The sequence below is a fragment of the Trachypithecus francoisi genome, unplaced genomic scaffold, assembly GCF_009764315.1.
Source record: "Trachypithecus francoisi isolate TF-2019V2 unplaced genomic scaffold, Tfra_2.0 Lachesis_group0, whole genome shotgun sequence".
NCBI classification, from domain to species: domain Eukaryota; kingdom Metazoa; phylum Chordata; class Mammalia; order Primates; family Cercopithecidae; genus Trachypithecus; species Trachypithecus francoisi.
In genome coordinates this window covers 109060725-109074609 of record NW_022681453.1, presented here as the reverse complement: position 1 = coordinate 109074609, position 13885 = coordinate 109060725, and positions in this window count along the sequence as shown.

Below are 13885 nucleotides of genomic sequence, written 5' to 3'. Positions count from 1 at the left end.
ATAGCCAGTACATAAATCATTAATAGCAATCTATAGCTGTCTACAAAATAAAGTGGTAATTATACCAGCATATTCAAGAGATTCATCTTTAGTAGGAGTAGTTTTACTTTTGCAGATCTATCTCTTTGGCTTTTTACTTTGGTTGCCAGGTTGTGATTGTAGTGATATGAATTTGAGAAGCAAGGTCTGATAGACACTTTGATTTAGTATTTCTAAATATAAAAATCAAGTCAGCATCTATTTTTTATTAGTTTATTATAAAATTTGCAGTTGAGTGACTATGAGGACCATCAGATCCATAGATAAGACTACTAATTGTCACTAAATAATGTCTTAAGAGAGTAGGCAGCAAAAACTATTTGATTTCTTATTTATATGATTAACACACTCCACTAATAACTTTTTGTTCCAACTTTATATTTTTGTAAGGCACAGAGTTTTCCAGTGTGTAAATGCAGGCTCAGTCAGAGACTTAGGGAACTGCTCACATGGTAGTTCTAGAGGAGTTACAACGTCAGATATGCTCTTTATAGATATACTGTAAAAGTTAAATTCAAGATATGGAAGTCTAGAGTCAGAAATAACTGCAATAGGCTACGTCAACACAAAAGGTGAGAGGTTGGAGAGGAGCATGTACCTCTGTTGATGCAACTATTTAGTGATGCCTTTACTGTGGGGGTGGATACATGAACCCGTGTGTTAAAATTTTATAGACCTAAATACACACACACACAAACACACACACATACACACAGAGAGAGAGAGGGAGAGAGAGAGAGAATGCATAAAACTGAGGGAACATGAATAAGATCCATGGACTGTTTCAACATCAATCAATATCCTGGTTGTAGTACTATATTCTAATTTTGCAAATTATTACCATTGGAAGCAACTAAGTAAAATGTACCCAGGAGCTCACTGTATCCACTGTATTACTTGTATTACTTCTTAAAACTGACTGTGGGCCGGGCGCGGTGGCTCAAGCCTGTAATCCCAGCACTTTGGGAGGCCGAGATGGGCGGATCACGAGGTCAGGAGATCGAGACCATCCTGGCTAACACGGTGAAACCCCATCTCTACTAAAAATATAAAAACTAGCCGGGCGAGGTGGCGGGCGCCTGTAGTCCCAGCTACTCAGGAGGCTGAGGCAGGAGAATGGCGTAAACCCGGGAGGCGGAGCTTGCAGTGAGCTGAGATCTGGCCACTGCACTCCAGTCCGGGCGACAGAGCGAGACTCCGCCTCAAAAAAAAAAAAAAAAAAAAAAAACTGACTGTGAATCTATAATTATCACAATAAATATTCAATTATAAAAAGAGAACATGGTAATCGATGAACCATTGAAGCAACAGAAATGGAAAGTTCAGGCGGACACTCAGGTGTAGGCTGGCACTTTGGGCAAATGGGGATGCCACTCACTAGGATAAAAAGTTGGGGAGAGATCAAATTTGAGAAGAGTCATTGTGCCTGTGGAGGCTGTCCGTTGGTCAGTTAAGAAAATAGGTTGACCTGTAGCTAAAGGGAGAGGCTTCAGCTGGTGATACAGGGCTTGTTCATCAGAAAAAAGCTAGTGTTTGCAGACATGAGAATGCATAAGATTGCCTGTTATTTATGGTTTTCTAATATTTTAGGGTTTTAGCCCTATCTGGAAGATAATGAAAATATAAACCATGAAAACTCATAAAACTCAGAACAATGGCATAAAATATTGCTTTGGTATTCTCATTGAATTCCCCATTGTCCGTAATAAGATTATCTGTGAAAGATGACACTTGCTCTGCTCTGTTTCACCAAGAGCCTCTTGGGATGAGATCTTTCTACAAAACTCAGTCCTCAGGAACTGGTCTCCAAAATTGAGGGCTGAAAAATTTAAGTTCTAAACATTGATGCAGAATTTCTGAATTTAAAACATTTCTTTATAACTACTGTTTTACCATACAAAAAAAAATTGAGTATTTAAAGACCAAAGGAAGATGTAATTGAAAATAAACTATAATAATGAGAAATGGTTTATAGATTTAAATTTAACAGTTCAATTGAAAATCACAGAAAATACTATTTTATTCTTTCTCTTGGTTTTATAAGATATTTAAAGATGCCTATTGTATAGACAATTCTCATGCAACTGAAAGCAACTTCCTGGAATAGTAGTATTAATCACTTTCCCACGTTATTTAGGTTGAGGTCAACAACAATAAAATGAATCAATAGTAGATCTTATAAAAGGCCACAATTTTAAAAACCACGAGACTTTTTGAATATATACTGTAGTCAGCAAATATTGCAGTTACTTTCTTATAGATATTTGTATCATATGATATGAGTTACTATTAATATGAAAAAGATTTACCCTGAGCCAGGCACAGTGGTTCATGCCTGTAACCCCAGCACTTTGAGGGATGGAGGTGGGAGGGTCCCTTGAAGTCGGGAGTTCAAGATTAGCCTGGACAACAAAGTGAGACCTCCTCTCTGATAAAAATGAAAAGAATAATAATAAAAAATGGCCAGGCATGTTCATGTACACTTGTAGCCCCAGCTACTAGGGAGGCTGAGACTGGAGGATTCCTTGAGCTCAGAGAGTCAGGGACACAGTAAGTGGTGATTGTGCCACTGCACTCCAGCCTGGGTGACAGAGTGAGTCTCTCTCTCACATACACACACATGCACACACACAGACACACACACGCACACACACAAGGTATGGTTGAGTTCTCTAGGATTAAATTGTATTAATCCGTTAGGCCAGGTGCAGTGACTCACACCTGTAATCCCAGCACTTTGGGAGGCCAAGGAAATTGGTCTTGATCCCGGAAATTCCAGACCAGCCTGGGCAATATGGCGAAATCCCATCTCTACAAAAAATAAATGCAAATATTAGTCAGGCTTGATGGTGGTTGCCTGTAGTTACAGCTACTAGGGAGGCTGAGGTGGGAGGACCACTGGACCCCAGGATGTTGAGGCTGCAGTGAACCATGATCATGCCACTGTACTCCAGCTTGGGTGACACAGTAAAGTTAATTTTTGTGTTAGTCCATTCTTGCATTGCTATAAAGAAATACCTGAGACTGGGGAGTTTATAAGGAAAAGAGGTTTAGTTGGCTCATGGCTCTGCAGGCTTCGTTGGAAGCATGGCCCTGGCATCTGCTCAGCCTCTAGAAAGACCTCAGGGAGCTTTACTCGTGGAAGAAGTCCAAGGGGGCACAGGCGTCTCACATGGTCAGAAGGGGAGCAAGAGAGAGAGTGGGGTGGGGAGGTACCACACACTTAAAACAAGCAGATATCTCAATAACTCACTACTGTTAGGACAGCACCAAGTCATGAGAGATCTGCCCCCATGACCCAAGCACCTTGCCCCAGGCCCCACCTCTAACATTAGGGATTACAACTCCATGTGAGATTTGGCCAGAACATATAATGAAACTGTATCTGTTTGTGAACCAAAACATGCAATTGATCAGAATACCTCTAATTCCTTCTTAAATCAGTTTCTTTTATGTGTGCACGTGCACGCATGTGTGTGTGTGCGTGTGTGTGTGTGTCTGTGTGTGAATACCTCATACAATTTAGAAATAACTTATATATGTTCTTATGATGGTCATTTCTTAGGTTTATTTCTTATAATATCTACTTTGCCCTAAACTTCGTTCCAAGGAGACACAGATAAAAATGCATTGACTAAATGGAGAATAAGAGAATGTCAGGCACATTATTATATGATGTTTACCTAATTGATTCTCACACATTGTGAGGATTCCAAGGAAATTGCCACCAAATGCACACAGTTATTTCTGTACTTTCCACATTGTATGTGCTGGTCACTACTGTATAGTGCATTTCATAGTGCGCAGTTCCTTCCTCTCACTTATGTCAATGCATCCTCTGTATGTTCCTAAGTCATCAAATAAAGGTTTATGGAGTGGGGGAAAGATAAAAAAAGTTTGAAAGAAATTTTTCATTTTAAATTTATGCCTGTGCCATTGGAAAATAGACAAAAATGTTTCACATATTTCAACACTTGGTATATTTTATTAACTCTCTTGGAAATTTTTGTGGAAAGTCATATTTTCTGTTTTTTCTCTCATCATCCACTAATCTCAAATTTGTACCCTTTTAGTTTTTTAATCCTAACATACAACTACAGCAAAAGTTGCCTCTTCTTTTATACTAAGCTTCTTATCAAAACCAGACACTTTTTTCTTTAATATAAAAGTTTCTCCATTTTATGTTTAAGTGCCTTTGTAAGATATAAGCATGATTTCAATTTGGATCCATTTTAATATTTTTTAATCTGTATATTTGATATTTGATGTTCACATTAATGCTTATTCTAGGTTCTTTTTTTTCTACATCACTAATCCTCAAAAGCAATACATTTTATCCAACTTTATATTAACAGGTAACTGTTTTAAAGAAGTTTCAGTTTCAGAAAGCAAAGCAGTGTTACATTCTTACATTTTAAAAATCAATTTAAATGTGACATTTACTGAGTAATAGAAAATTATTTAAACTTTTACGTAACTTATAATACTTTATAAATGTCGCCTTAACAAAAAGAAAATTGTATTAATTTCAAATATGAAATATAGCGATCCGTGGTTATTCATAATGTTATTTGCAAATGTACCTTTTTCTTTCATAGTTCTATTGTTATTGTATTTAACTTTGCTCTGTTCATTGATCATTCCTTCATCTCCTTTTTTAAATTTTCAGATATTTTTCTAAAGTGTGTAGTTTACTTTAGTTTTCTTGTTTGATTCGTCTTCCTCACCACAGATTATTCTCAACATATAACTGAATATACTCCCAAAAAATTATTTTTCTGAACAGCTCTACCTAATTCAGATGACCTACTTTAATTTATTTCTCCCTTATTTTTTTCTACTAATAAATGTTTGACCGTAATTGAGTGTAAGCTGTAATGTAGGCTTGGAATTTTTCAGCAATGACTACTGTTTCCTTTATTTTCGAGAGAAAAGTCATCACATTTTATCAACTTTTCTTTGCCCCTAATGGTCATGATTTTGGATAAAAAGACTAAGAGCATCATTTCAGATACATTTCCTTCTCTGTTGACTAAGACTGAGTATTATTTTTGTAAAGGTTAAATAGTTCTCATTTTAGACGCAGTTTGGGTGACCTAATCTCAGTGTGCTTTGTTTTCTTGGCTGTTGGTGTTTTTTGTTTTGTTTTGTTTTTGTTTTTTAAAAATATTCTTCTTTCAGGAAAAATAGGAGAGAACGTATGTCATAAGATCCAACTAAAAGAACTTGGGATCCGAAAGTATAGTAAGTTAATTATAATCTCCACCTCCTCATCAATGTTAGTCATTAACAATTTATTTAATTCTCTGCACTTAGTTCCTTATGTATGAAGTGTAATGTTTATTCACTGCATGCTTCTGAGCAGATACAAGAGGAAAGAAATGGTGGGGGGGCAGTTACAGAAAGCTCACAAATGTTTATTCAAATCCAAATACTTATTTGGATGTGTCTGTTTGAGAATCAATTCTATATAGATTCTCATGTGTCCATACATCTTGTAAGCAGAGGCCCTCGTGACACTTGTTATAGCCTATGTTTTTAAGATAGGCAACCTAGAAAGTTAGAGAGAGTGTTTTCCTCCTGAACAGAAGAAAGTAGGTTTGTTTACTGTTCAGTACAGTAAAGATAATGTCCCTCTCTGAGACAAATGTACAGAAGCTTTGCTTTCAGTCCGTCTAAGACATGGTGGTTCCCTACGCTTTGGGCTCCTTTGCTGTGATGCAGACTCACTGTGCACAAGGCGTCCCTCTGGGCCCGCGTTCACACCTCTCCCACGTGACTTGGTCAACAAGGAAGACCCAAGTGAACAGGAAGCTTATGCTGCCTGCTAAACCTGGGTGATAACATCCCTCGTGTCTGACCCAGGAGTCTGACAAACTTGTCAGCAGGGTAAAACTTAGACTTTTCGTAGTTTAGGACAGTCTGGTATGAAATTGAAATGGTAGACAACAGAGATCTTTATTGATCAAAATAAATGATAAGATTATTCCGGATTCCTAAAAATGTCCAGACCTAGAAAACACATTTGCCAGTTTTTATGTATAGTTGAAACCATAGAAAGTATCACCGTGCAGAAAAGTGCAATGCTGGTCCAGATGAAGAGCAAGGATAGGTGTGTGTGGAACCCCAGTGCTGATGCGTGAGATCCACATGACCTTGTGGATGGTGCTAGAGAGATGTGGTCACTTTAGTAAATGCAAAAGGTGAACATTTAGTCTAAGTTATATGAATCACATAGGATTGATGTTATTTAGTATGGGAGGTAGTGCCCATGGAAGTAGAAAAGAAAATAATAAAAACTCATGTTCTCTAAGTCAAAGGAGAAAATAATTCTCTACAATGACCAGTCATATCACCAACATCTACAGAGGTCAGATTTGAGAAAGACTAAACATAGATCTTCGCTTTGATTAATATGTGGAAATTGGAAATATTTCAAGATCATTTTCATGTGAGAGGTGAGGGTATGAATCCAAATAGAATGTATTAAAAAACCGATAGTGTCAAATATGTATTTTTTAAAGATAAAATCAGGATTTATACAAATATAAAACAGACCTATATCAAACTTTTTAATTCGTTAATGAATGAATGAACCAGTAAGAGAGCACAATTAGTTCAAAAACAATTTTAAAGGATCACACAGTAATGCTGAAATGAATTTACCATCACACACAATTTGCATTTCTGTTAGTGTTCTACATCTCACTGAGTTATGAAGTAGCTCAAAAACAGTGAAAGATAGCAATAAACCTGAACAGCACACTAGAAAGAACCTCATACTCTTTTTTTCCTATTTCCAATTTTTTCCCACAATTTTCATAAAATAGGATAAAAGGAAATATTGAAAGTGAGTGTAGAAAAAATGTAGGGCCTCGAGACTAATTTTTGCAATGTCATATAGTATGAAAGGTACTGAATTGGGAGTTGTGGAAGGAACAACTAGATGACTGTATGATCTCGGGATTTAATTCAACTTTACGTCTGAATTTCTTGAGTTTCAACAGAAGCTTAGTTGTGCTTAAATTTTTCTTTTAAACTAAATTTTGTGTGTGTATGTTTGTGTGTATAAATGAAAGCTTCCTGTGAATTCTAATATAAAGAGAGCTGTTCTGTTTGAAGTGGTGGAAGAGAACCTACAGTACCCCTCCTTGAATTCCTTATTTACCTGTAGAGTCCTGTGGCAGTTTTTGGAAATAAAATTTTAATTTCTTTTGTGGTTTTAGAAGGGTGGCACACATTTTTCTTCATCAGATAATACTATGTACCATTTTTTTTTTTTCAGAACTATACTTGCTGTCAGAGTTTAAAGTTATGTTCACAATTTGGATTTAATATACAGTTATGTTATTTTGTTGTATAACGAGCACCCCATCTCCAACATGCCCAAGTTGACTCTAAGAGATGAAATACAATTTAAAATCTATTTAATCAGATGTAAATTAAATTAAATTAATGAAAAATTTAACATAGAAGAATATAAATATGTCTAAAATTATTTTAATTGTTCTGTTTGGTTCTGTATTAAATAAGCTGTCACCTCACAGTAGAAAAAATACTGTGTGTATTTTTTTTAGTAGATTGTATGTATTAGAATGTATTTTTCATGTATAATTTACTTGATATATTCTATTTAAAATAGCAATTCCTGGTATACTGTTTTTATTTTATAGATATAGTAGGTAGTACTTGAGAAAGACTATTATATAATTGGTGAAGAAAATGATATGAAAGTATTTTATAGAAAAGGTAGCTTTCTTTTAGAGACACATTAAATATGATTTTTGGAGGAGATGTATAGAATGGCTCATTGAAATACAAAGATACCTTTAGAAATTATTTTTATTCAATTGTCTTTCTGCAGAGCATGCTTGTCACATTTGGAGCCTGTCACGTGGTGAAAGGGGAATTGTCACATTGTTCTAATCAACAGAGCTATGCAAATAGAGTAAAAATGATTTTCTACTTCAGTCTCGCTTACCTTTGCATATAATTCTCCTATGTTGCCTTATATTTTATACTTCAGTAAACTAGACTATTGTATTTAAAAGCTAAGTCCAGAACACTTAAGACTTATTAAATATTATAATGTAGTTAGTATGAAAGAATATGAGTATTTGCTGACATACATAAAATTTAATGAGGAGCTTTGCTTTTTTTCCCCATCAATTCATTTACTAGGTGATTTCACTCTGAGATAATGCCAAAAGGTAGATATCACATTAAAAAAATTGAATTTCAGTGCACTCTCTGCTTTTTCAAAGGACGGAGATAAAGTTTTTCTGGACTAAGAAAACAGCAAAAGTATGTAAAATGGAAAAGGTTGTTTTCATTGACTTTGACACAGCTGAGTTTCTGGCTTTGGTAGAACCTTGGGTCTTGTTTTTCTGGACTGCTCCTTTACTCTCCGTTTTATAACCTTTGGTCTCCCTACTTATATACTTGGGGTTGCCCCTGAAGCTGGACGTTAGCTTTTCTAACCTCCCACCTTTTCTAACCTCCCACATGTAATATTTGAGAAACGTAAATGTACTGCAGACAAAATTGAGAATAAGTATATTCCCTGATAGTCTTCAAGAATCTTAGGCTCTAAAAACGTATACAAACTCAGATGTTTCCAGGGGTCATAAAAGGTAACAGAAATGTAACAAGATCAAGTTTAAGAAACAACAGAGAATAATCAGGACTTTGGGCTAACTACAGAGCTATTATGCTTGGTAGGGCACAGTTACTGCATACTTCTACCAAATTGGTTCCAAATCTTCTAAAAATTTAAAAAGTTGGAAATTCAGGTTTTTATGTAAAATCTCTTGGCTGTTAAATATTGGGAACTACTTTAGAGCAGCAGCAACCACATCACACAGACTCTCTGCATGCCAAACTCAGTATGCCCTAGGTCACCAGTACCAGATAGGATTGATAGACCCAAGAAATCTCCTGAATATTATATTTCAATCATCCATGTAGCCACACTCCCGGCCCTCGGTAAGCACTGTTCTCCCGGTTACTACTTAACTGTAATACTAAAGTGCTTGCTTCTCCTCTTTCTAAATATATTTCCCACAGGGGCAAAAATCATCAACAAGCACTATTCAATCATGGCACAATATTCCTTTCTTTGTGGAAGGGTCTTACTCTGTCACTCAGGCTGGAGTGGTGCAGTGGCACGATCATGGGTCACTGCAGCTTGGAACTCCTGGGCTCAGGCGATCCACTTTTGCCTCTCAAATAGCTAGGACTACAGGCATGCATCACCATACCTAGCTAATTAAAAAAAAAGTGTAGGTACAGGGTCTTGCTGTGTTGCCTAGGTTGATCTCAAACTTCTGGACTCAAGGGATCCTCCTGCCTTGACCTCCCAAAGTGCCTGGATTACAGGTGTGAGCCACTCTGCTCGGCCCCGCACAATATTTCTTAGCCTACAGTGAGAACCAATTTGAGGAGGACTACTGGATTGGAATTCAAAAGATCTAGGTTTCATGAATTTGAACAAGTAATGAAAACTTTCATGAAATAAGTTCCACTTTACAGTTTTATTGCAATGACAAAATGGGACAATTCATGATAAAGCACTGACCCAGCAATCCCATCATGGGTATATACCCAAAGGATTATAAATCATTCTACTATAAAGACACATGCACATGTATGTTTATTGCAGCACTATTTACAACAGCAAAGACTTGGAACCAACCCAAATGTCCATCAATAACAGACTGGATAAAGAAAATGTGGTACATATACACCATGGAATACTATGCAGCCATAAAAAAGGATGAGTTCATGTCCTTTGCAAGGACATGAATGAAGTTGGAAGCCATCATTGTCAGCAAACTAACACAGGAACAGAAAACCAAACACTGCGTGTTCTCACTCATAAGTGGGAGTTGAACAATGAGAACACATGGACACAGGGAGGGGAACATCACACTCTGAGGCATTTCAGGGGATGAGGAGCCAGAGGAGAGAGAGCATTAGGACAAATACCTAATGCATGTGGGACTTAAAACCTAGATGACTGGTTGATGGGTGCAGCAAACCACCATGGCGCACATCTACCTGTGTAACAAACCTGCATGTTCTGCACTTGTATCTTAGAACTTAAAGTAAAATTAAAAAATAAAAAGAACTAAAATATTAGTTACAGCCATAATTACAAAGTAATCGTACCCAACAATGACTTTTTAATATTCAGGTATTGTCTCTAGGTTTTTTTTTTTCCCTTGGTGATCTTCCAGACTTCCATAACAAAATAAAAAATTTTTGCAACTTAATACCCATGCACCTTTTCTTCTAATTATAGCTCCTACTTTATAGTATATTTTCTTGCCTGGAAAATGTAACATGAATCCATTAAAATGTACATCTCTTGCTTTCTTAAATAATTAAAGTTATGATATGTAAGTTTCCTTTCCTATGAAATGGTGCATGCAGTCAGACTTTTGGTTCTAAACCCTCTTCTGCTTTCTTCCCTTGTCACAACTTGATAAAATAGTTACAGATTCACAGTCAAAAGTACCAGAAAAATCACTTGGTTCAATTTTGTCACTTTCCGAGGTTCAAACTGAAACCCAAAGATGATATTTTACTGGTTTGAGGTTTTAGGGTGACATAAGATAAGCTCTGGAATAGATTTTAATGCTCTTGTCGCCGTGTAGTAGTAGCCCACACCGCTCTTGTCCCCATGTAGCCCACTCTCTGCTCTTCTCAGGGCCTCACGAATGACTTCAGGGGCTTTTACTTTCCATGAAAACGCTGATCTCTCCATTTATAATCCAGAAAGCTGACCACATTTGTTCCCACCTCACTTGCCTTTCAAAATGGTACTTAATGTCTTCTCTGTACACTTTCCTCCCCATGAAGATTTTTCCATAAACTTCTTTACTCGAGGGGAGAAAATACCACCTTGTGTTGAAACACTAGGCAAATATGCTATCTAGAGAAAATAAACAATTTTAAAACATGTATTTTCTAGCCAGTTGTTACGGCCTTGCATCTGAGCCCTCCTGCTGTCAACAGGCATCCTCATCTCTCGCGCAGGCTGAGGCCTGGAGGCAAGCAAGTCCCTGGGTGCATCTTCTGCTTCGGAGCCTTTGCTTGATCCATGCCCCTCGGTCAGCCCCGTTCTCCAACATTCTGCTGGCGAAAGACTATATTCTCCTTTAGGATCTAACACAAACCACCCATCTTCGTCTAGGTGTCCTCAGCCTTTCCTCATCGATCTACTTCATGTTGATCTGTTTTAATATTAACTTGTGATAATATATTTGTTTCTGTTGAACTGTAGTATGTTTCATAAAAGTATCTTCAACTAGACTTAAGTTATTCAAAGGCTCGAGACATTTATTAATTTAAACAACTATGATAGTAATAGGAGCTCCCTTCTGCTTCCTTCTCTTGTCAGCACTAGATGAAATAGTTATACATTCCTACTGGTAGACGGTACCAGAAAAATCACTCAGCTCAATTTCTTTACCTTCAGAGCTGGAAACTGGAACTGTTTTGTATGTAAACCTGCCATATTTTGAGCACCTGCAAAGTGTTATATTAGCTCGTGTAAGCATTACAGTAAGTTCATGAGGTGGATTCTGTTATGATTCCCATTGTACCAAAAGGAAAATGAAGATGCTGAGCTCACAGTTATGCAGGAAAGAAGGGTCAGAGCTAGAGGCTGAACAAAGCAGCGCCAAAAGAAATGCTATTTGCATAAAAGAATTTAATGTATCTTTAACAGAACCAGTGGACAGATTTGCCTGTTCAAGTTCTTTAACTTATATGATTTTCTGTTTCATTACTTTAAAAGTAACAAGGAAACAGCCTTAGAAGGGGTCGGTGAGTTTATTAAAGGATCAAAGTAAGGGTAAATAAGCTCTTCAATAGGAAAGTCTTCAAGAATACAATTTTACCTCTTCAATGAGAAAACGAAATATAAGATGCTGGAAATTGAAGGTTTTCAACTAAAAGGATAAAATATGAAGGAAATACGGAAGGATGTTGAACTGTGTCAAGTTGCCTTTTCTGCTTTTATTGAGACGTTTACCTGTTTTGTCCTCCGTCCCCTCAATGTGCTATATCACACTGATTGATTTGCATATGCTGAACTATTCCTGCCTCCCAGGGATAAATCCTGCTCCATCATGGAGCAGGATCCTTTTAATGTAAATGCAAGTTTTAAAGGATTATTTTAGGGAAAATAGAGAAAGAGAATATAGAAAACTTTTTTCCCCCAAAATCAGGGGTTGACAAATTATTATCCATTGACCGAATTATGCCCCCTGCCTGTTACTCTAAATAAAGTTATTCTAGCACAAAGCCACTTCCACTAATTTACATATTGTCTCTAACTACTCTCACATTGCACAGGGTAAAGCATCTGCCCTTTAATACAATTTTGCTGCCTCTGTTCTAAATAAGAGAAGTTTTGTACCTTACATGTTCTCTCTCTTTATAGAATATTAAATACATTTGGAAAAACTATGTAAGTAAATGTTCCTGAGAGTCTACATCTAAGATCCTGTTTGTATTTTCAGGAGTCATACGGAGTAACACTGGGGGTTTCTTATGAACATTCTTGTTATAACAGCTGGGACTTGGGCACGTCAATGATATGAATCGTCCGAGTTCTTTTAAACAGTGAATGACTGTTGATTTCTATTTTTCTACCAAACTTTTGTGATGTTTCAAAGAATAGTTTAGTTAAAATTGTGTACGTTTACGTTTCTGAGTATCTGTAAAACCCCATGGATTAAGTAACATTTTCTTACCTTAGATCTCTCAAATAAGTAAATGACTCTAATCCTTAGGAAATGGCTGTGCATTCAATTAGATATTTCAAAAATCCACATGTTCTTTTGGTACTTAAACTGAAATATTTTTAATTGTTTCTGAAAATGGAACACTTGAACACAATTTTCCCTGTGTGTGTGTTCCTTAGGTTGATGGTTAACAATATTGATTTGTATTTCAGATGATGTAGAAAGTGTCCCTGCTGCTCATTCACAGCATAAAACCATTTTGAGTGATGGTTCCATTTTCACAGCATCCTATGCATTTCTCAACACACATCTTATAATGCTCTATTAGTCAAACCATCTCTTTGTCCATACATTCAAATGAACTGGAGAGGTTATTAACTTGCCCTTGGCAAATAGATTTATTTTTTAGGATAACTGCTTTTATAAATTCAATGTGTGACACGTTTATTACAAATTATAAATATAATGCCCTGCCAGATTTTCATGATAGCCATCACTAACTCATTTGGGCCCTTACTACATTTCAAGCCTTCACATTCGTGGATATTTGCTTTTTCATCACTAGCAAGTCTATTTTGGGATGCTGTAGGTTTTAAATTGTAGTGTTGTGTTCATTTAATTGGCCCGTTAAATCGTCACTAAGTCTTTCGCAATTTATGCCATCAAACATTAAATTTCATACCTGTATTTTAATCACCTTTGTCATATTTCTCTTCTAATATATTAATGTTTCTTTCAATATGAAATTATAGCAAGTGATAAGCTTTATAAATTAACTTTTATCAATAGTTATTTTAAATTCTATTAGACTAGTATTTTTGTTTGCTTATATATGATAAACATGGGATTACAATATAATGTTAGAATATTTTAATGATTCTTAATGCTTAAGCAAATATGTGTTTAAAATCAAAATTAAAGCAGTATTAATGATCTCTATAATATTACTCACTAACTAGCTGACCTTTGTACCTCACATGCACATTACTACATCTTCCTGTACCTCACAGCTGTGCTGTGCTTCACAGAAGCGGCTATCTCCTCACACTGACCTGAGAATTCAATGAGATGATACTCATAAAAGCTCGAAA